The sequence below is a fragment of the Ursus arctos genome, unplaced genomic scaffold, assembly GCF_023065955.2.
Source record: "Ursus arctos isolate Adak ecotype North America unplaced genomic scaffold, UrsArc2.0 scaffold_14, whole genome shotgun sequence".
NCBI lineage: Eukaryota > Metazoa > Chordata > Mammalia > Carnivora > Ursidae > Ursus > Ursus arctos.
The window spans coordinates 64847072-64871003 of record NW_026622808.1 but is presented as its reverse complement, the minus strand read 5'-3'; the positions used below and the strand labels follow the sequence as shown (position 1 = coordinate 64871003).

Genomic DNA, 23932 nt, shown 5'->3' with positions numbered 1-23932 from the left:
GAGAGCACTAAGATAACACACACGTGGAAGCCTGCCCTGAAGAAGTTCATGGTCTAGCTGGGAGGAGACGGTCATGTAACAGATAACTATAGTTAAGTGTGGTACATGTTGAGTATGACATTCACCGTAGAGGCCATGGACCTTCTCATGGATGAATGGCCAACTAATTCCACCTGGGCAAGATGGGAAGCCTTCCGAGAGAAGTTAACATTGGAATGGGGTATTGAAGGATGAGTAGGAGTTCTCCAAGGCTTGGGCTAGACTCGCAGGCCTCACCCCATCCTGCTAGCCCTACAGCTCTGGCATGGTTAGCCCATCCCTTTTTTCCTGAGTCACAATCTTGGGGGAAGAGGCAGTGAAGAAAAGGAACTGAGAATGAAACACAACTCTACACCCAGAATGATCCATATTTAGCCTGGATTCTGGTTCAGAGACATTGGCTTCCCCAGACTACTCCCAAAACACAAAAATCAGTATTTCCCAGAGTCCCACAGAGCATGAATTCCTTAGAAAGTCCTGTATGTTATGTGAAAAACGTAACTCCAAAATCAAATAAATTTCAGAAACACTAAGTTAAGCAAAGTCAAGCAGATTTTACTGCAGGATTTCTCAGAGCCTTTAAAGATAAAATAATAAGATAATAGTAATTAATATATTTAAAATAAATTTTTATAAATAATTTAATACTATTAAAAATGTAATAATTAAACAGCTATCCTTTAGTGTTTCCTAATGTGCAAGACAGGTGTTGTGCACTATCTCACGAATGTTCATGATAACTTTACATCATTGGTAACTGCCATTATTTCCATTTTGCAGCGAGACTGAATCAACCCAAGAAGTGAAGTTCACTGCCCAAGATCACACAGTAAATGCTGCAGCTGAGATTCAAAGCCAGGTTCTGCCTGACTTAAAGTCCTCATCATTTACTGGGTATTGTGAATCCCTAAGATATGATATGCAGCATTCCCAGACTTACGCAGCCATGGAACCTCCTTCTATTCAGGGTTCCACAGAGCAAGTTTGGGAAACAATGTTCTACTTTCTTCCTAGTAAGATGCACCAAAGGTAACAGAAGAACTTCCGAGGCTCTGTTTCTCTCTTCCTCTCCCTTCTCAGCTGGGCCCAGGGGTCCTGAATCCTAAGCAGGGCCTTCCATGTTCATCCCAAGGGCCGGTGTGAGAATTCAGAGGAGTTCCCAGGGGAAGCCGAGAGTCTAGCCAGCAGTTCCTAACTAAACTGTCCAGCTCTAAATAGATGACCTCACTGGATACATATCACACACAGAGGGTTCCAGATTTTATTCTCAGCTAGTTCTAAGTGACTCCTTCAAACTTAGCAGCTGCTTCTGTCTCCAGCAGATTAGATAGGTTATGAACTCAGAATTCTTGCGACATTACCCACTTAGCAGGACAAAGTATAGCCTCTGAGGGCTGGTGCAGTGTCACCAAACAGAGCCACTGGCCAGACCCAGGCCTGATCTTTTGTCACTTGGACCCTGACATCAGCCTCTGCACTGACGTCTCCAGACCCTTCTTGCCAATTCCTCACTGCTGGCAGCATCGTCTTTCAATCAGCAGCATTTTGTCACTCCCTTCCTTGGAACTCCTCGATGTCTCTCTAGTGCCCCGGTAAAAGTCCAAATCACTTGGCCTGATTTTCAAGGTCCTGGGAGATGTGGGAGTCTTTGTAGTCTTTGTTCCTTTCTCAAGAGAACACATGGATGAAAAAAGGGGCTATAAAATTGATATGCACAAGGTACCCTGCCCCGAAGATAAACCATCTCATGGAAGGAGCCAAGTAAGCAGCACCTGCTGCATCTCCTGTCCACATATCTTTTATTTTGGAGGCTCTTATTAATAAGGAACAGAGAAAAGCTTTCTCCTTAACAAATGAGTAAGAAAGTTGTATTCATACATCCCACTCGATCCTGCTTGAGACCAGGCAAGAGACCACAGGGAGGTGGCAAAAGGGATTCAGACATGTCCCCCTGGAGGACAGTCCTCAAATAGGGGCAATGCCCGCCTAGTCCTCATCTAAGACCAATGACACATGACTACTCGGGGGTCCCGCACTGCTTGAAGAGCAATACGCCCACCTTTGCCAGGGAGCTGGAGGGAGAACAGGAGATGCCCGGATGCCTTCTGGCCCTGCCTCACCTCATTCTGGAAGGTGCCTACATGTCATCCTGTTCAAATGCAGATTCTGATTCTGCAGGTCTGGGGCGGGGCCTGAGGCTCTGCATTTCTAACAAGCTCCCAAGTTATGTTGTTGCTGCTGGTCCTAGGACCACTCCACGAAGGGCAAGTTTCCTGAGAATAAATGGGCAATGCAAACCCTTCCACCTGCCCACTGGGTCTCCTGGAGACCCTGAATCTTTCACTCATTGGGATGAGAAGATTCCAGGTTAAATCACGGGAGGCAATGATCCTGCTTCTCTCTCTAGGCATGTCCATCTCCTACCACCCCCTGCACATAAGCTGTATCTTTTTTTTTTCTTCTAAAGATTTTATTTATTTGACAGAGAGAGAGAGAGAGAGAGAGAAAGCATAAGCAGGGGGAGAGGCAGAGGGAGAGGGAGAAGCAGGATCCCTGCTGAGCAGGGAGCCTGATGTGGGGCTCGATCCCAGGACCCTGAGATCATGACCTGAGCCGAAGGCAGGCACTTAACTGACTGAGCCACCCAGGCGCTCCCCCCCGCCCATAAACTTTATCTTCTGCTCTGGCAAAACCTAACTCCCTACGGATTCCTGCACACACCATGCTATTTGTTGGAATGCTGTATTGTTTTGCTGAGACCATAACTTCTGCCTGTTAGCTCATTTTACCTCATTTTGCTGAATTACATCCTACTCATCTTTGAAAACTAGGCAGGCACACCCTTAGGCTGAGCTAAGTACTCCCGCCTAACCCCTAACCCTTACAGTGCAGCCGTAAGCCTTGTGTCCATCTAGACCTAACACATATCTTATTACGTGGAGACCGACTGCATATGGGTCGGCCCTCCCCACCATACTGCAAGTTCAAAAGCATGGATCATGCCTTGTCCCCCTTTGTCTCCTCAGAGCCTAGCATGGAGCCTGGCACACAGGCACGCGATAAACGTCTGGCACACTGATCCAAAGCTGGTAACATCTCCTCCAAGGAAAGAGTTTAGCAAATTCTTGCCATCTTAAAGAGAAAACACTTAATTTTATAAACAAAGTGTGTTTTGGGCTTGCTTTTTTGTTTTTGTTTTTTTCTGCTTCCTTCCCTGCTCCTGAGTTTAAAGAAAGGTGTGAAGTGATAATACTGATAGTGCAGTTTGCAGTTGCTTCAGCTGGATTAACTCATTGAGTCCTGTGAGGCAGATCCAGCTAGGGACCCCCTTGAGCAGATAAGAAAACTGGGACTCCCCGGGGGCCACTGACTTGTCATACGGTGTGCCAAGTGGCGATTCCAAGCTTTGTGTGACTCCAAGCCCTGGGGTCCTTCTGCTGAGTTCCTCCAAAGCTGCAGGGCCTGAAGTGTGCATTCTAAATAGGGGAGGGGAGGCCTAACAGTGTCCACATGCTGGGGGAGGGGGAGGCAGTAGGCACTGTGGGATGGAGTTCCAGAGGGCTGGGGTATGGAGAAGGGGGAAGGGGATCCTTTCCTTGAGACAAGGTGTCAAAAGGGATCTGATTATTAAAGGGCACCTGGATAGAGGGATTAGGTCTCCAAACAGAGCTGTTCTTGCTGCAAGACAGTGAGCAACTCATTTTTGATATTAGTTCACAGAAACAGAAGGGCTGTCGGCTTTGACTTGACAGAGATGTGGTAGGGAGGTTGTTTCAAAGGGCAAGACAATGAATGTACTGCCTCTTGAAGGGGGTGGAAAGAACAGCAGGTGGATAAGGAATTCCAGAATGAGTCATATCCCGGCTTCGGCCTGCCTAAGTCTTGGGGGGCCTGGGAGGTGGCTGGGAGTGGGCCCCACAGGTGGTGCCCTGTGTCCCACACTCCCTACAGGAACAAAGCCTCCAGTTGAGCCCAGCTAGCCTTTGTCTCCTCCATCACAGCCTGGCTTCCCGCCCCCACTTTGTTCCTCTGAGCCATCACTGCTATAATGAGCTGGCTGAGGTGGGCTAGAGGGTGAGCAAGGGAATGATGTCCCCTCCCCCTGGACCTCTGCTAGGCCTCTCCTACTCCCCCATCTCTTGGTTTCCATGACAGCGTCTGGAAATGAGGCATCTACTTCAAAATGCTGGCAGGAACCACAGAGACATAGGCCTAGGGGGGACAGAGGAGAGGTCTTAGCTGTTGAGTGCCTACTCGGCGCGGGTCCCATCTAAGACTTGACATCCAGCCCTTCCCCTACACCTCACCGCAGCCAAGCAAGGAACCCGGTATTGGCCTATTTTACAGCTAAGGAAACCGAGGCACAGAGAGGGACATGTTCAGGATCACGCCGAGCAGAGCCAGGATTCAAACTTAGACTTCTGTAGGCCCCAAGCCCAGGCCTCTAATCACTATACCACTCTGCCTCTTGGCCACGGGTCAGTGGTTCAGGCCTGAAGTCTACCACTTGCCACAGGCCCCTAGGTGAATCCCTTCACCTCTCTGAGACTCTAGAATGGGGTCGGTGAGTTCCATTGCTCCAAGGGGTTGTGAGGACTGAAATAAGCCCCAGGCTCTTATTTGGATTTCAGTAAAGGGGTCTGCCCTCCATTTCCAATTGGAAACATCCCAATCCCAGGGTTCTGGCCAGAACAGAGCCAGGGCTGCCCAAAATCCACCAGGAAAAGTCCAAGCCAGAGGCATCCCTTGCATGCTGCCGTACCTCCCATGTTCCTAACAATAATGGCCCTCATTTACTGGGCACCCACTTTGCACCAGGAGCCCTGCTAGGGCCCTGCATGCTCACAATGACCCCAAGAGGGAGGCATGATTATTATCCTCCTGTTCCAGATCAGGAAACTCATCCGTGGCACCCAAGGTAAGTCCCTCAGGAGCAGACAGGAGGCAGCCTTTGCGTCCGCCTGGGCAACTGGGGGAAAGTACGTCAGAGGGACATCCATCATGCTCAGTTCTTCAAAATAGACCTGAGAGCTCATCACGTCTTATCATGTCCACACTATACCCTGGTCTAGGCCACCACCGCCCCTTGCTTGAATGACGGCATTACCCTCCCTGGAGTCATTCTGCCACCACTCTTCTCTTCTTTCAGTGTATCGCCCACACAGTAGCCAGGGTGATGCTTTTTATCATGCATTTGATCATGCCATTGGAGGTTCCCAGTGTCTTCTGAACAAAAGCCACGTCCTCACAACGGCCATCAAGGCCTCCCATGCCTGGCCCCGTGACTCTGACTCAATCCCCTGCACACTCTGCTCTAACTACTCAGGTCTCCTCCCTCTTTCTAGAACATTCCAAACCACCTCCAGCCCAGGGCCTTCCTGTTTCCTCTGCCCAGAAGGCTTTTCCCTCAGATATAAGCACGCTTCCGTTCCCCCTTGACTTGATTCAAATGCCACCCTGCCTATGTGAATGGACAGCCCTCATTCTCTCACCCTGCTTATCACTTACTGCATTTTATATTCACTGCTTGATTTATTTCCTGTCTGTCCCCCAACTAGAGCATAAGCGCTAAGAAGGCAGCACCTTTCATCTCGTTCATCCCTGTATGTTAGCACCCAGAACAGTCCTCAACAGTATTCATGGGTTATCTATGGGGTGGCTGGGGGCAAAGTCTCTGGGCAACCAGATACTGACTAACCGAACTATAAGTCTGCCTCTTGAAATGCAGAATGTGAAACATACAGAGCAGCTGCAGTTGGTAGAAATCAGGGACAAACATCAAAAGCCATGAGGTCACAGAAACGATGACACAACAGACGTCATGGGCCAGAAGAATCCAAAGGAGTATATAGGCTCCACCTGGACAGGCACCTTTGTTGGCTTTGTTCTGCTGCATAACCCAAGTGCTGAGAGCAGGGCCTGGCACACAGTAGACGCTCAAGAAATGTTTGCTGAATGAATGAAAGGTGCAGCAGAGCAAAAAGGAGGCTCAGTTGGCATCAGCAGGAATAGCCAAAGCAGAGGAGCAGGTAGGTCACTGAGGCCCCTCGCTGTCCCTGTTCTAGAGAGGGGAGCAGAGGACACTGCTGCAGGGGCAGGACAGGCTCGTGAATTTCCAGTGGATCCGAATGACCCTCCCATTCCCCATGGGGCCTGGCACTGTCCCCTGACAATGGTGACACTGCTTTTCATCTTTCTCACATCCCACTATATGCAGACCATACACCCCAGGGTCACTGTAACCCCAAACAGCCTGGAAACAGGGAAGGCTTCCTGGAAGAGGCACCACGGAAGGGAGAACTCAGAACAAGCATTCCCCTGACTCCTTTCCTTTCTTTCTTTATTTAAATAGTGGCACTGAGATACAATCTACAAACCATAGGATTCCCTCACTTTACTCTGTATATTTTATCATAATAAAAAATTCCCAGAATAAAACTCACTTGTTTGAAGTGTACAGTTCAGTGGGAACTTAGGGCTTGAGTGGGCAGGGAAAGTGGGAGGTATGGTGGCAGCAAAGTCATGGTGACAAGGAGCCACGAGGAGCATCTGGGGAAGGGTGAGTTGTCAAGCATAGATGGGGCCAGTGTGCAAAGAGCCCACGGACAGAACTCTGGCCTGGAGTTTAGGTTTGATGTGGGAAGTCTCAGAAAGAGAACAGTCTGCCCAAAGCCAGTGGTGGCGGCCACAGAGGTCACGAGACCTGGGTTCTAGAGCCAGCTCTGCCATCATAGGAGGTGTGACCCTGGGCCAGTCCCCCTCCTTCTGCCAGGCCCCTATTCCTCCTCTGAAGGAGAGACCCTTGTAGCTCTAACTTCCCCTAAAGAATGTGGTAAAGAACAGGGGCTGGGAGCCAGATCTGGCTGTGAATCCTGGCTTCTCTACTTTCTGGCTGTGTGATCGTTAAAACAGGGACAACAGTCCTGACCTCACGAGCTATTTAGAGGGCCAGATGAGGGGACAAATATTAAGTGCTCAGCACGATGTCAGACACATAACAGATGCTCAGTGCGCACCATGACTACCGGTGCCTTGTGTTAGGTGATGCCAATAAGACTTGTGAGGGCAATACAGTAAAGTAACAAGCATGAAGCTGAGATTCACGCCCCCCCCGCCCGCCCCACGGTACTTACAAAGTAACATTTAGTGCACAGATACACACAGAGCTCTGTGTCTGGGATGAAAGGGGGTAAGATGCATTCACCAGGAAAACGCTTGGTTTCCCCTAGCGACTAAGGACGCAGAGAGCCCGGGGTGTTCAGAACTGGCACGGTGAGCTCGCCATTAGGGAATTCAGCACTGACGGAACAACCTGGGTGTCCAAGCCTTGGGCGGCCAAATCCCTGTCCCTCACTCAAGCTCCCCACTTCAATCTGCAGAGCCAAATGTTCCATTGAGTTTTTATTCCCTACTTGACTGCCTGCTTTTCCTCCTTGTAACAGAAAGGAAACAGTGAAATCTCTTGGTATCGGTGAGCTCTCCACACAGGAAACCCAGGGTCTGGTGTTGTGACTGACTCCTGCTACCCAGCCTGGAATTTACACCTAGAAAGATCCACTTTTTGTATTTATAGAGGATGAAATGAATGGAGGAATGTTATCTGAGATACCAAGCTAAGAGTTCGGATTGCCTTACGCTGAGCAATTTCTAAAACGTTCTGGGCAGTTACCTTTAGGGGCTTCATGGCACTAAGGAAAAAGGATCTCAGTTCAAATGCCAGCTTGGCTAAACTGTAAAGGCAATGGGTGCGTCTGTCTGTCCACTGCAGCGTCCCCAGCACAGAGTAGGGGCACGATCCCCACAAACAGACCCCAACTCCTGCTTTACCTTCCCACACCTCTGCCGCTGAACCCAGGCAGCACTGCCTGTTTGGGTTTGGCAAAGACTCCATTCAGCCCCAAGAACTTCAGTGAGGACTTTCTCTTTTGCAGGAACTCTGGTCAAAAGACTGATGTCTGCCTCTGACCCAGGACTGAACTGCCAGTCTGTTTCTGTTGCTGGCTTGATAAAAGGACTCCAGAAACGAAGTGGAGTCACATGGATGGTTTGATAAAGTAGAGAAGCTATAAATCCTCTACTCCCACAAAAACTAGAGTGATTTATACTAGGATCCAGGTATCAGAATGCACAGCACAATCCATGTCTGTAGCCCTATGTGGCAGAGGAAAGCAGGGATGGAGGAAGAAAGAGTTGCTCTTTGTTGGCAAGAAAAGGTTTAGAAAAAAGAGAAGACGTACATTTCCATCTCTTGTGACGTTTGTAGTCTGGAGGTGGAAAGAGACAGGGAAGGCAGGGATTTATTTCACGTTATGCTGTGGCCACAGCGTCACAGCAGCCCCTGAGCCAGGCTGGGGGATCAGCAGATGAATGACAAAAGGGCACGACACCCCTCACAGATCTCCTCCTTCCCCGTGCCCTCCCTCTTTACATCTACTTTCCTTTTGTTTACACAGGACATTTCTTGTGCTCCCTACCTACCTTCCAACCTTAAGTCTTTCTGTCACTCCGTGATCACACTCTGCGATGTGGCCCGACCAGCCTACTTACCCTTTCCGAAGAGTGCACCTTCCTTCCCACCTGTGTGCCTTTGCTCACCCTCTTGCCTCTGCCTGAAATGTTCTTCCTCTACACCTCTACCCATTGAAACCTTCTGTTTCAAAGCCCTGCTCACATTCATTCATTCACCCATTCATTCATTCGACAAGTATTTTTTGAGGGCTTACTATGCCCCCCCACACTGTGATAGGTACCAGGGACCTAATGGGTGAGCCAGCCACAGCCTGTGTTCTCAGGCTGCTTACAGCCATGCGAAGACAGACAGTTACAATAAGGAGTAATATGTGTGGTAGATGTAAGAGCAGGGGGTGGTGTGAGTCCAGAAAAGAGTACTAGCCCAGCCTTTAAGCAGGGGGAGGAGGGGGGAGGTGTTTAGGGAAGACTTCCTGGAAGAGGAGACTTCTAATCCGAGTTCTGAAGAATGAGATGAAAAGAGAGAGAGGTACATATAAATGTATGTGAACATATACAATTATGGTCATGATAATGACCTGCATTTATGGAGTGCAGCTAGGAGCCAAGCACTGGGCTAAGCCCTCCTTTAGCCCTCTCAACCCTTTGGGAGTGAGCACTGCTGTCGTTCCCATTGTTCCACTGAGAAGTCTGAGGCACAGAGACATTAAGAACTTGCTCCTGGCCACACAGCTACCAAGGGGCGGAGCTGGGGTTCAAACTCAGTATGGCCCCAGAGCCCATGCTTTTGACCACTACACAGTGCCATCCTACACCGTCAGAGCTATCCTGCCACATCCTCTTTTCACTTAATGACACGTTTACCATGGACATCTTTCCAAGTTGTGGTACTCAGTCTTCATTCTATTTAATGGCTATAGAGGATGTCATTGGATTTTGAGCAGGGGATTGACATGATCAGATTTGCTCCTGGCAAAGAGCCCTCGATGGAGGGGGGGGAGGGGCATCAGGGTGCTGTAGGGGGTCCTGGGGAGGGAGGGAAGGCCTGAGCCCAGGCTGGAATAGGGGGGCTGCAGAGGGGACTGGGCTCCGGGGAATAGGACAGGGCAGTGGGTGCAGCAGTGGTCAATACTGAGGGAGGGAGGAAATGGGGGAGGGGGTGGGCAGGACCCCGTTCTTTACAAGACCTCTCACAGACCCAAGCGTCTTTTCCCTTGGCCCCAACCTCACCCCCGTGTGTTTTCATTCATTCTCTCCCAGCATGCTCCAGCTAGCACTTTCAATTAAGACTGAGTGATCATCAGTTTCAGTTCCGCTGAGATGTGCAGATGTGGTGCCTGTGGAATTCTTAATTCTTCAAATAATCTCTGCCCAGGAGGATCATGTCTATTCTACCCAAAATGCGAGAAACAAGCAGAAAAACCCATGAGTTACCCGACGGCACTGCTTTAACACTGTCCTCAAGTAATGCCCCAGCCGGGCTCACCACACCCTGTCCTAATGCATCTGCTCCAAAACAGTGTCAGTGTGTCCCCTTCTCCCCCCTCTCTGCTGCCACCACCTCCTGGTCTAAGTGACCATCCTCTCTCATCTGGGCGACTGCAATAGCCTCCTTACTGGTCTCCCCAGTTTCACACTAACATAAGTTAGTCAACATCTCAGACCTCAGTTTTCTTATCTATAAAATGGGCACACCCATTCTTATCGCACGGGACTGTTGCAGGAACTGGTAACTTAACGAATGGAAAGTCCTGGCCTGGCATGCTTGCTCTACAGATGGCAGTTCTTTTCCTTCATTGCTGGATGGGAAGGCTCAGAAGGCTCACAACTCTCCTCCTTTCAGAGTCCGCTGGTATATATAATGAGCCAGCATCAGAGGCCTCCGGCTCACCCTACCTCTCTGGAGGCATCTTGTCCTGTTTCCTTCCACACGTTTCCTTCCAGGTAATGGGAGCTTCACTAGCTTCATACCCCTGGCCTCTCCCCACCTCCTCCTTTGTTCATCCCCTGGGTCTGTGCTGCATGCCACATGTTTATGAGTGAGTTGCAGAGATGAAACAGGCAAGTGTTACTCACGCCCTTCTCTGCTTCCCCTAGAAGCCAGCCTGCCTGCAGGGAGCATGTATCTGACTGTGCTCTCTACCAGGAAGGAGGAGGGGCTGCACGCCTGTGGGGCCCAGCACTGCCTGCACCAGGCAGGCGGGGACACCGTCCGGATCTGGCCTTCAGCCTTAACCCTCCAGGGTTACTGCAACCAGTGCTGACAGTGACACGTTGTTCCCCAGCTGCCCAGCTGGGCGGAACTCTCAGTCGGGCCAGAACTCAAGCCAGGCAAAGGAGTGCTATGTATCGGACCCTTGCATCCCCAACCGGAGAGACGAGAGGGAGACACCCTGCCCTCTGTTCCCAACTTGTTAATGGAGCTCCTCGGGGCCTCAGTCAAGCCTGGTGTTGGGTGCTGGGAGAATCGATCAATCAATAATGGACAAATATTGATTGCGTTCTTGATACAACCGTGAAAAAGAACCCATCTTTGTTCAGTGTTTCTTACCACTTTTGAAATGCCTAAAAGCATTTTTGGGTGTGTGAGTACTACAAAGTACCAGGTACTTTGCCATCTCGGTGCTGTCTGTTCCCCTCCGTGTGATCAGGGCGTGCCCTTGTCTTTTAAGGCTCTAGCTGTGATCTTACTTTTTCATCCAATAAGTTTTTAGTGCACACCCACTAGGTGCCCAGGGCTAATTAATGGAGTCACTGCGGGCATAGCAGTAAACCAGGCAGATGACGTCCCTGCACCTCGGGGGCTGGAAGTCTGATGGGGGCTATGAAGAAAATCAATGGAGAGGAACCAGACTGGGGTGTGTGGGGGGGAAGTGGTCAAAACAGAGTGGTTGGGGAAGGCCTCTCCAAGGAGGGGATATGTGAGTCCTCAGTGGTGAGAAGATCAGTCACCGCAAGCTTGGGAGAAGAGGCTCTCCATAATGCTGTGAGAATTCTTATTCTTATTATTCCCCTTTTATAGATATGGAAACTGAGGCCAGGGAGGTTACAAGGCTTTACAAGGCTTCCTCTGAGGCCAAAGAGGTAACTATTGATGGATGGCATCAGGATGTGAAACCCCAACTACTGCTACCAAACCCACGACCTCTGGGTTCTAGAACCTCGTAAAAGAATCTGATCTTGGGGCAGTTCAGCTAAGTGGCACACAGCATGCCCTCAAGAAGCTTCCGGTGTAATCTGAGACAATATCTTCATGCCGAAAACACTAATCACACAGGAGGGTCAGAAATGGATGCACAGGGTTGACACCATTTCAACTTTTAAAACCCAGCAAGGTTTGTTTTGGAACATGACAAAATGACTCCCAATTTCTTAGGGGAGAAGAAACCCATAATATATTTACTTACTAATTGGTTTATTTTATAAATGTTTATGAGTTGCCAGACTCTGTGTTAAGTCCTTTTCAAATATTAATTCTTTTGAACTTCATGACTTACTTATTACTCACAGTGACGCTGTAAGTTAATACAGTCACTAACCCCACTTTATACTTGAGGGGATCAAAGGAAAGATAGGTGGGATGACTTGTCCTGGACATAGTCTAGCAAGCGGTGGGGCCAGAATCCAAACCTATGTCATCTGGACCTGGAATCTCTGTTCTGACCATAAACTGAATTTACAAGTGTCACTTATCCGACTAAATGTATCTATACAACATTTTCTCTCTTTCTGTCTCACAGGAACTTGTTTTCAAGAGATTGTAATGATCTGATTTAAATGCAGAATTCATGGTCCCCCCCCCCCAATTTGTTCTGGGGAGTTCAAGGGAGGCATTTTGAAAAGCTAGACCATCCTTCCCCAGGGAGGCTGGGATTAGATCCACTTGAGGCCCATGTTAGGCCCATCAGGGTGGACCCACTACTCAAACAGGTAGGTGCCAAGGACAGAGGAAAGAAAGTGAGGCTTCCATCCTCAGCCCACGATCAACAGTCACACCGGCAGAGGTTCCAGACCACACGTGCGGACTGGCGATCGACTGTGTTTCACATAGGTCAGGGTGAGGGACAGCAGGATGGATTTGTTTAATGATGATTTTCTCCAGGAACAGAGAAAAGCCAGCTAGAAAATAAACAAAGTTCTCAGAAAGAATAAGCAGAGCAAAAATTGCCTAGAAAAGTTTAGAAGAGAGAAAACAAAAGAAAAAGAAGACGAAGCAGACATCTTTGCCAGCTCTTAAAACATACAGTACATAGATAATCATCAGAGCATCGTGGCATGGTCCCTACCACTCTCCTATGCCCAGCTGGCATCTGCTCTCTGTTTCCCGCCATGATGCTGTCAGCTGGTCAGTGGCTAGAATCGGCAAAAAGTTCAACACCAGGACAGACAGCCTGGAAAGAGACTTGCTAGTAATGACAGGGTTTCCAGGTCATACACCCTGATGTCCAAGATTGGAGACCATGTGACTAGTATTCCCCTGGAGTTGTGCAAAGCTGCTGTCTGCTTCTGACCACACAGAGTGTCTGATACACGTGGCATACAGGTGAGGAAGGGAAGAAAGCTGCTGTAAACAGGATGAGGGCAGCTGGTTAAAGATGTGAAAAGCAAATTAAAATGCACCTTTATCTTACACCCAAACTCAAATAGTTTAGAGAAGGATAATTTAGTGTGAAACAGGAAACCATTGAGATAATGACGATCCCAAACCTTGTTTTCCTAATGTGAATAATGGGGATTATAGTCACTACCTCATAGCATTGTTCTGGGGATTAAAAGAGATGATCCAAATTAGCACAGTGCCTTGGTGCTTTGGTAAAAGAAGTTGGAGGGAAGATTGGGCTGAGAAGTTTGCCCAAATCTAGCTACCCCAGTGGGATAGGGGGAGGCGGGAGTCAGCAAGAGGGGTGTGGTCCCAGGTCCCAATCAGGAGATCCCAGGCAAACTGATATCACAGAGAGGGAAAGCCTCTCCTACCAACCAGAAGACAAATGGTCCAGGGAGGCAGGTTCCTCCATCTGTTGGCACCAGGGACTAATAGTTCACGGTGAGCACACTGTCTGCGGCCGTGGTGATTTTAGAAGCGGGACAGCACTCAAGTGGAGCTCAAAGGCATCAGATTCTCACCCTGGGCTGAGCTCTCTTCATCCAGGATCCCTGGTTGCAAAAACCCTACCCAGTGTCCAAGGCTGGGCTCTCCCTGCAGCACTCAGGACAGCTGGGGCTCACGGTCCCTGAACCCCTACCTGAGGCAGCCTGAACCTCTCGCCATTAGGAAGTTCCACTTTGGACAGAGCTGAAACCAGCTGTCCTCCCCACCCTTTTCTTCAGCTTCCATCCTCTGGGTCCTCACTGGTGAGTTCACCAAATACTCCACAAAAACAACACCCAGCTTGCACAATCTCTTCTAGAGAACTGAAGAAGTGGGAACACTGCCCGCCTCATTTCATGAGGCCAGCATAACCTTGACACCAAAGCCTGACAAGTAAGCACCAGAAAGAAACATCACCAGCAGATCTCACTCATGAAAACATAATGTGAAAATCTTCAACAAAAAAAGTGAGCAGAAATAACCCAGCAATAAAGATACTACAGGATGACCCAAGTTGGTTTGATTCCAGAAATGTAAAAGTCAGTGTGGTTCATCATGTTAACAGATTGAAAGAGAAAAATCATGTGACTATCTGAGCAGAAGCAGAAAAAAAATCTGTCCATTTATAACCAAAAAAGAAGAAGGAGGAAGAGGAGGGGGAGAAAAGAAAGAAAAAGAGTAAGTGGAAAACTAGGATTAGAAAGGAACTTCTTTAATCTGATAAAAATTATGTACCAAAACCCTAGACTAAACATACCTAATTGTCAAATGTGGACAGCTCCTCCGTAAGAACTACAAAAGGCAAGATGCCCACTCTCCCCTTTTTAATTCATTCCTGTCTCAAAGTCTTAGGGCTATAAGGCAAGGAAAAAAGAAAAAAAAGAAAAAAAGAAAAAAAACCTGAAAGGATTGGAAAGGAAGAAAAACTTATTTGCACCTCCTACAATTCTATACACGTTGTTTTCAAAAGAATCTACAAATACACTTTTTTAATTAGTAAGAGAGCTTAGCAAGATTTCTATATACAAAATCAATATACAAAATGCAAACATATTTTTCCAAAATGTAACCAACAAAACATTAACTTAAAAAGAATGTGTGTGTGTGTGTGTGTGTGTGTAGTTTATAATAGCATGTGAAATATCAAATGACTAGGAATATCTCTAACAAAAGATGTGCAAGACCACTAAGGGAAAATTGGGAAACTATACCATGAGAAGTTAAAGATATCTTACATAATGAAGAGAGATACCATGTTCATGGAAGATTAAATACTGCACCTTCTGGACCCCAGTGAGGCAACAGAGAGCTCAGTATTAGGAAGCAGATAAGAGCAAACTGGCTTATATTCTACTTCCTGCCGCTTCTAAATGTGTGACTCTGGACATTCCACCAACCCCTCTGAACCTGTTTCCTCGCCTGTAAAACAGAAATAGCCATTTTGTCTAGTTGTTAGGGGTCAATGGATATGAAAGCACTTTGTAGAACGCTGTATAAATATAGGGATTCTTATGACCAGTATTACTGCCTCTTGTTGGTCTGAGGGTGGTGAAAATGTTCTCGCTCCACAGACTCTGCTCACCAATTTGTCATCAAGGGCATTGCTGGGTGCTTATTCTGTGTGTAGCATTTCCTCATTCAGTACTTGCAGCAAGGTGGGTGCTATATTAACCCCATTTAAAGATGAGAAAGCTGAGGCTCGATCATGCAGCTTGTCATTCATATATCCATTGCTTTATTCATTGGACATTCATGAACCCCTTCCATGCCCTAGGAGCGATGAATACCGTGGTGAATAAGAAGACATGGACCCTGCTCAATCAAAACTGATAGTCCAGCTGGGAAGATGGCCAAAAGTCACACCACAACTAATGAGCCGGCAGAAGCAAGATTCAAAATCAGGCCTATTGAACACCAGAGTCTATGCTTTTAACCACTCCCTGGAGGTGCCTTCCTCAACCTCCTCTACTTCATTCTCTCTGTTGTGATGTAGTGATTTCTAACATCCATTCTGCTGGCAGAGGCAAATTTCAATGGGCTTTGCCATGCAAGCTGCTACACAAATTGAGAGCTGTCAGCTTCGATCCCGGCCCATGTGATCCTCGTGCATTATCACTGGAGAATTACAGCAGGGAAGATGAATGCATAAAAGAGAAGAGGCATCCTGGCCCCCCCTCCCACAGCATCAGCAGCATTGTTCCCAACGAGTGTGTGCCTGAGTCCTCTGCCACCATTAATGGCAGAAGTGAGTCACTTATAAATAAGATACGGGAGCTTTATTATAATTACATCCAGAGATTCAGAAATGCTCAGCGTCACTGTGAAAGGGAGGGCAGCAGGTGACTGGGGCTTGAACGATCCTCTGCCAGGTACATCTTTCAGATAAAACGTCTTGGATCAGGAGCAATTACAGCTAATGCTTGGACTGAATGCTAATGAGAATTACTTACAATTGCATGCAATTCTTTGCCATTTATACTACCTGCTTTTTTCCTTCTTTTCTCTGCTTTTCAATCTTGACATTATTCCTGAGAACCAGATACTGGGAAATATGATTAGTGGCCATTTTGCAGATGAAAAGACTAATGCCCAAGGTCACTCATCTCAAAGGGCTGGCTGGGGTTCTAACCCTGAGCTTTCCTTTTCTTTCTTTCTTTCTTTTTTTTTTTTTTAACCTCACCATTCTGCTTCAAGGGACAAAATTTTCAGAGCTCTGGATGTGTCCACTCATATGGAAGATGCACAAAATATCCCAAGTCAGTAAGACAATCTGAAAGGCAGTTCAAGTGGTATGTTCTGTTGAGAACCTTGCCTTGGTGAGGACAGGACACCTTATGAAATGAGTTTCAAACCTACCCTCTGCCATCCCACAACCACAAAGAGGCCCATGATTGGACTTGAGAAATGATCAAGAAGAGAGAGCCTGGCTAAAAGATAGGAAGAACCCTTTCCTTACCTATAGAGAAGTCAGAAAACTGTCCCAAACCCATGGCCCATGGAACCAAGCCAAAGTATGAAGTTCAAGCTACTGTGTAAAGGAATGAGGTTCACCATCAGTGATAACTGTGGTAATGCTCAGCATCTGCATTAGATTGCACTCTGTAGAGTGCCAGAAGTTTCCATAAATCTGCCCCAAGACATCGTGTTTTAGGCTATTTAAAGCTTGGGACCACACTAAGACTTCCGGGACACACACTTATGTCTCCCACTTGACAGATGAGAAAGCAAGAGGCTTGCACTGGTGAGGCAGCTTTGCAGACGGCAGAGCTGGGCCTGTTCGACCTTAATACTAACAATCGTGACAACTAACTTTGAAACAGCACATTTACATATTACATGCCCCATTTAAGTACTTCGTGCATTTGAACACAATTCTTTCAGTTACCTAGTGAGGAAGGTGCTATGAACCCTCCTCTTCTAGAAATGAGGAAACTGAGGAACAGAGAGGCGTAGCAACTGGCCCAAGGCCACAGAGCTCATAAACAGCATTGCGATTTGAGCCAGTTCCAGGATCCACACTTTTGCTCCCTTTGCTATCCCTCCGCTTTGGTAAGGAAAGGCCACTCCATTTCTGCCAGGCACAACTCAAATGTGAAAAGGAAAGTGCAAACAAGGAATTCTGAGAGAGTCCAGGGGCAGGAGGTTCAGCTACAAGTTCTTCCTCCCTTGAACACTCAGCTGAGGGCCAGGAGGGACCACTCCCACCCCAGGACTGCCCAGTCTCCTCAGGGCTGCAGGAGCCTTTGCAGGCAGCTCTAGTCTCCACCCAGCTCCGAAATCATGGACAGGGAGGTGCTGGGCCATCTCTTGCCTTGGAAAGATTCTGCATCACACTTGAAAATGGTACTAGGCTTTCCTTCCCCAGTCCACAGACTCTCCCTCCTCCAGGGGAAATATCTCTTGATAGAGCCAGGCAGGCCTCAGACAGCCTTGGGCTCATAGAAGGGTCCAGCCAGCCCTGAACCATATTGGCATATTTACATGGGGTTGTCAGGGATTCCTGGGAATGATAACTCACTCAGCAGCAGACCTCCTGCAGGACACCCGTCAGAGAAAAAGGAGAGTGGTGTACAGGCATCAGGGACAGTATTCTCTACCTTTGCTGCTGCCAGCCACAAGCAGGAGGGACCCACCCCCATCAAGGAAGGAGTTACCCCAGCGCCTTCCAGTCAGGCTCACATAGTAAGACAAACACTGGTCCCCTCATGTCAGGTGCCAGGTCTGAGGTGGGAGCCCCCTGCCGGAGAACAGCGACCCTGCCTGGAGCATCTCTGAACTACCAGCAGCCGGCTGAGCCGACACCTCAAAGAGATTAAGGGATTGGGGCGGCGGGGGTGTCTTCTTCTGGGACGGAGGAGTGGGGTAGGAGAGCGGTAATCACCCAGAGAGAAAAAGTAGCTTCCATAAAGGACTGCTGCGCTCCAGCTCCCAACTTCCTTGACTCCCTCCAGAAAAATCTAGAGCAACTTCCAGAATTTGGTCCCCTCTCACTCTTGCCCTGAAAGAGCAGCCCCAATGCGCTTCGGCCACCGAAATCCACTCCCTGGCAGTAACGACCACCCATTTTTCCGAAGGATCCTCCGAGAGATACAATGAGGAGGTGGTCCGTCCCTCCTGGGCTTGCAGCCTAGTAGCAGAAGACCGCTGGCCGTGGTCTTGACGCTTCCCATACTGGGCGCCTGGTGACGCTTGCCGGCGTGCAGTTAAGTGGTTTGGGTCAGACCAACTGGGGCTCAAAACCCCGACTCTCTCCTTGACTTGGTTGCCCTCCTGGGCACAACTTTCCCTCTCTAAGCCTCAGTTTCCTCTTCTGTAAAATGGGTGTAATAATACCCGGTTTCCTCTCCTCCACAGGGAGAATCCCAAGAGGTAACAGATGCCCAGCGCCTGGCACAGATAACGCACTCAACAGATGGGTTGGGACTGCGGTTAGCACCAAACTCGGGCAGCCCTGGAAAAGCTGGGGACTCGCCCTCTCCGACTGAAGGCTGATGCTCGCGGTGCGCACCCTGGCGAACCCCGGGGAAGCCACAGGTGTCTGCGCGTCAGGGCGCCGCGCCAGAACGGTGGATCAGGGAGGGTACCCTGCAGCGAGCCGCGCTGCGGGACCCGCCCCAAGCCGCAGGGGTCCTGGAGCCCCCAAGCGTGCCCACCCCGCGCCAGCCGGCTCCCGGGGTCCCGGCCGCTCCGCAAGGATGCCCAGACCCCAACGGCCCGCACACAGCCTCGCCCCGCCGCTGCGGCCCCGCTGCGGCCCCTGCCCGCGCCCTGCCCGCGCTCCATTCTGACTCACCGGCGCCGGCTCCGGGGAAAGTTTGGTGGTGCGGCGGGCGCGGCAGCCAGGCTGCTTGGTGCTCGGCGGCGGCGGGGGCGACTGCGGGGGCGCCAAGGGAGCGGACTGAGGAGGCGGGGCTCCAGAGGAGGAGCCGCGCCGAGGGGGGCCAGCGGGGGAGGGAGGCGGAGACCCAGGCCCGTGGGCCTGCGGCGCCCTCTCCTAGAGCTCGGAGCTCCCAGGTCCGTCCCCACGCCGGGAGGGGACGCGAGGGGGCGCGAGGGGGCGCCTCCGGCTCCGACACTTTTTCCCACCTCCCGCGGCGCACCCCAGTCTCCGGTAGGCGCCGCGGTGCGGCTCCTCGGGTTTGAAGAGAGAAGTGACAGAAGGGTCAGAATAAAAAAAAAAAAAAAAAAAAGATGGGTCAGAACCCTGGCGAGAACTCCCCACCTCCCACACTCACCTGAGGGTGGGCAGACGGAAATAGGTAGTTCAGATAAAGAAGAAGAGATGGAAAGTCAGAGAGGAGATGATGTTTGGCAAAGACAACCACAGACCAAAGGATAAACAAAGACATATAGTGATACCCCACCTCCACTTATCCCTGCTCAAGAGGCCAAACTAGAAAGAGACGGACAGAGCCAGCCAGATGGAGAAACAAGACTGACAGATAGGGACCCTACCCTGGAGGTTTCATGGGGGAGTAGAGAGCCCCCCAAGGTCTAGACGCCACAGCCCTCCTCTATTTCTCCGTAGCCCCTCCAAATGAACTCAAGTTTCACAGTTACAATGTGTTTCAATTAGCATCCTGTGCTAGATCAAATCTGGAGTTGGGGCCAAGCGAGGCTGCAAGGGTGGGGGGGGGGTGTTCTTCTGCAGGTCCCCAGGAGCCTCTGCCCGCTGACTCTGGCAATTTGAGAATTCTTACTGGCTGCCTTCAGTTCCAAAGCCAGGGAAGAGAGGCAAAGTTTTCTTTCCTCAGTGCCAGGAAAACTCCATCTGAACCTTTAAGCAGTTATGACCTCAGATCTTATCTCAGTGCTTCAGAAGAGACACTCAAGTGCGGAGGGACAGAAGGGTGTTGAGGAGGAAAGAACCCTGTGTTTGGGGGTGGGGGGTGGGTAGGTGTGGGTTTGGGGCATGGCAGGGCTTTTAGTTTCCTCTGAGTAGAAGGCAATTCTGCTTAATAGTTGTGGAATCACAAAGAGCTAGTTTGAGGCCTGGCTTCACAAGCTGTGTGTGGTATGTGATATCCTTCTGGCCTCCTGGACTACATGTGCAAAATGAGGGTTAATAAAAACAGCTGTCATGGTGCCACCTACTCTTCTAAGTGCTATAGGTGCTTACTCATTTAATCTTCACGACATGAATAAGTAGGAGCTATTATTATTCCTATTTCACAGAAGAGAAAACTGAGGTACAGAGAGGTTAAGTAACAGGCTCAAGGTCACACAGCTAGTATATAGGAGAACTGGAAATCCACCCTATGCAACTTGGCTACACGGTCCAAGATCATAGTTACTGTGCTGTAATCTTCATCTCACTGGGGTTGCTGGAAAGTCCCATGGGGTTATTTACATGAAGGACTTAGCAAGTCCATAAATGGTAGCTCATAGACCACTGAGTCTTTTTGCAAGTTAGGGATTAAAGGACTGATGGTGATGCCCAGTGATAGGAAAATCTGGGCTCAAGATAGCTGACAATCCATGTTACCGTCCTGGGTACCGGTTCTGACATTCATGAATCAGAGGGGCAAAGGATTCCCCCTTTGTTCCTCTGACCAGACCGCTGTTGATGAGCACACCCCCCAATTAGGACTCACTCTGAATCCACAGTAAGCCCCCTTCCATTCCCTGGTGATTCTCCAGGGCCTCCATATTTTATACTTTACCAGACTGATGCCCCTTTTGGAATTGAGTTAGCCCTTGAGCGAGCAACTGTTATAAACTCTAAGGGAAATGCAATCTACCCCCTACAGCTGTGGGGCTGATAGGAGTATGAATTTGGGGGGAGCTTGAAAATGGCTGGGTCCACTCTCATTCCCTCGCATTTCTGCCATTCAGCAAAAGCTTGATTATTTGAAAAGCCTCTCCAAAGTTTCACTTCCTGGGCTGGTTTTAGGCCTACTAAGCCCATAGTGATCACCATTCTTAGAAACATCAGCATTTTAAAAACAGCATGTCAGACATTATTTGAAGCCCCGGGTGAGCAGGGTGTGTGTTGCTTCGTTGTGGCATTTGGAACTGATATATCATAACTCAGGCCGCATCCTGGGTGTGTGGGACGGAGGTGGGTAACCAACTTACTAATAACATATAAGCGACAGAGGAAAAATAATTGAAAGCCCTTTGTCATACTTACCATGTGCCAGGCTCTAAGAGCATTAGACATAATTGAGAGCACTTACTCCTCACAACAACGCTATGAACAAGATACTATTAAATTCCTATTTTGCAGATGAGAAGAGAGAGGCACGAATTGGGGAAGAGACTGCTTCAGGGTACACAGCTAGTAAGTCATTCCAAGATCAGATGGTTAGGAAGCAGCTGAACTGGGTCTGGAACCTGGATTGGCCTGGCTCCATAAGCCTGTTCCTACTTCTGTGCTTTGTGGAGGAAAGCTAGGAAAGGGGGACTATTTGAGTCCCCAAGTCAAGAATAGAGGTGCAAATTAAGAAGGGGTAGGTAAAAAATATCTGCTCTGCCACTTATTAGGTCAGTGCTCACATTGCTTCTCTGAGCCTCAATAACTGCATCTGTTAAATGAGAATAATAACATCTGGGTCATATCCAGGATTTTCATGATGATTCTTCCGGTGGCAGGGAACATAAACCCAATTATAACCAGGTTCAGCCAAAAAGTGTTCTCAACTGAAAAATTTCAGGAGACATTTTAGATTCAGACATAGTCCGTGCCAAAAGCTCAAAGGAAGTTGTCATGAATTTGTTTCCCTCTGTGTCTTGACTCTGTTTCCTTTTGTGTCTGTTTTATTAGCAGGCTGGGTCTTTCCACAGGGAAGCAGAAATGGCCAATTAAGCAACCTCAAGGTAAAGCGATCACTTCCTTCCCAATACGTCCAGCAAAAATCCCAGTGTTGATCTCCATTGGCCTGGATTGGGTCATATGTCTAGCCCAAACCCACCACAATTGCTCTGATTGGCTAAGCCTGAGTTACATGCCTATGGCTAGAGTTAGGGAGTGGGGTCAGCCCCTCCTAAGTGACAGGGACTAGGAGTGCATGGGGGATGGGTCCCTAAAAGAAAATCAGGGTGCTATTAACAGAATAATGGAGCATTGGAGCTGGACAGGCACAGATGTCTGGTTTCTCATGGAACCATTGTTAGGATTAAATACGCTCATGTGTGTGAAGTGCTTGACTGTGGTGCGTACTCAGGAACTGAGACCTCTCTCTTGGGAAACAGAATTTATGGCTCACCAAACCCAGGCCAACTGCTTCCTTGTTCACATGGGGAAACTAAGAAGCTCCAGAGAGGGGAATGGACCAAGTGACCCAGCTGACCAGCTATATAACCCAGTCATAGAAGCCATGTCCCTTGAACTGAAACAAATCCCAGTTAAAGAACTGAGAAATCTGAGATCTCTCACTAACCAAAGGAGTTTTCTTTTCATTTGCACAGGGGACACAGAAAATCAGAAAGTCCTTAAGACCTAGAGGAAATGAATAGCACTTATGTTGGACTCCCAGACTGTGCAACAAGCTACGGATGGGTAGACGTGGGCAGAGTGCCCAATCCATCTCCCCACCCGGCCTGTTATGAACTCGGCCATTTCCTCTGGGGACTCTGCACTGTGGGTGCTGAGAAATCCAAGTGGTCATTTTTCAGATTGCTGCCCAAAGAAGGCAAGATGGCTCTTCTCTTGTTTTATTTCCCGCTCAGTTTGTAAGAACAGATGTTGTCCTTCAGGGCCAAAGTGGGCCAAGAAGCAATCATGTTACGTAGAATTATCAAAATTGACCCTTTCAATTTGGCCCTGAGGGAGTTCCAAAGTTTCTGGCCTTGGGCCCTTAGTGTGGCTTCTCCACTCTGAATTTAATTAGACTGGCATGCTGTGAAGCTTATCTATTTAAAGGAAGGTGAGTAAGAATGGCAAATATCAACCTGGAATAAGACCTGCCCCTCCCTTCCCCGCTTAAGTAAAGCGCATAGGTTTGGAGTGCACACTGCTGACGGAAGCGTGAACTGAGAGAGCCTATCCCGGAGGGCAGTTGGGAACCAAATGTTGAGGACTTTAAAAATATTCAGTCTGTTATTCCATACTCAGAGAGTTTTTCCTGAGAAAATAATCATGAATATCGCCAAGATATACATAAAGATGTTCATTGCAGGATTGCATATAATAGGAAAAGATTGAAAATAATCCAAATGTCGGACTATAGGGAACTGGTTGAGTAAATTATGGTATATAGATAGAACGGACCTGTTAAGGTCATCCTAGACACAATGGAATTATGTGAAAATGGGTTGTGATATGAATGTTAAGTTAAAAGGGCAAGTGACAAAAGAGTAGGTATGCATCAATTCATTTTGTGAAAAAGTGTAGCTATGTATAAAAAAAACTTAACAGTAGTTGTGTAAGGCATAGTGGGAAGGAGAAGATAGGTGCTTTTGGTTTTTACTCATCTGTATTTCCTAATATTTCTTTAGTAAATTTGTATACTTTGGTAATTAGGAAGAATGCCCTGTAATTGTTATAAAAATGCTTTTGGTTTTTACTCATCTGTATTTCCTAATATTTCTTTAGTAAATTTGTATACTTCGGTAATTAGGAAGAATGCCCTATAATTGTTATAAAAGGATTTGTGTTTGGTTTCCTTTTAGAAAAGCACTTTCATTTATTAAAAGATCACAAACCAGAAGTGAGATTAAATTGACCTATCTCCCTTTCTCTCTCTCTCTCTCTGGCTAGGATGTGTGGAAAGAACGGGGAGCTTAGGGTTGGGAGTAGCAGCAACAGCTGCAGACCAGGGGTATGCAAGGTACAGGGTGGACCAGGAAGCTCTACCCCTTTGCTGTGTGGCCCTGGGCAAGACACTCAGCATC

General features: G+C 48.5%; 1 protein-coding gene across 4 annotated transcripts in view; it reads right to left on the bottom strand.

The window, feature by feature from the left end:
• The window catches only part of HRH1 (histamine receptor H1), a 92493-nt gene that overhangs the window by 58266 nt on the left and 10295 nt on the right, over positions 1-23932 (bottom strand). For 2 of the 4 annotated variants that reach the window (XM_057311934.1, XM_026501367.4), the window contains exon 1: positions 18891-19103. The exons of the other annotated variants lie outside the window; for them this stretch is intronic. The gene's annotated coding sequence lies outside the window, so the exon portion shown is untranslated. Of the gene's footprint in view, positions 1-18890; positions 19104-23932 lie in introns of those variants that run through there. 4 annotated transcript variants of the gene reach the window in all.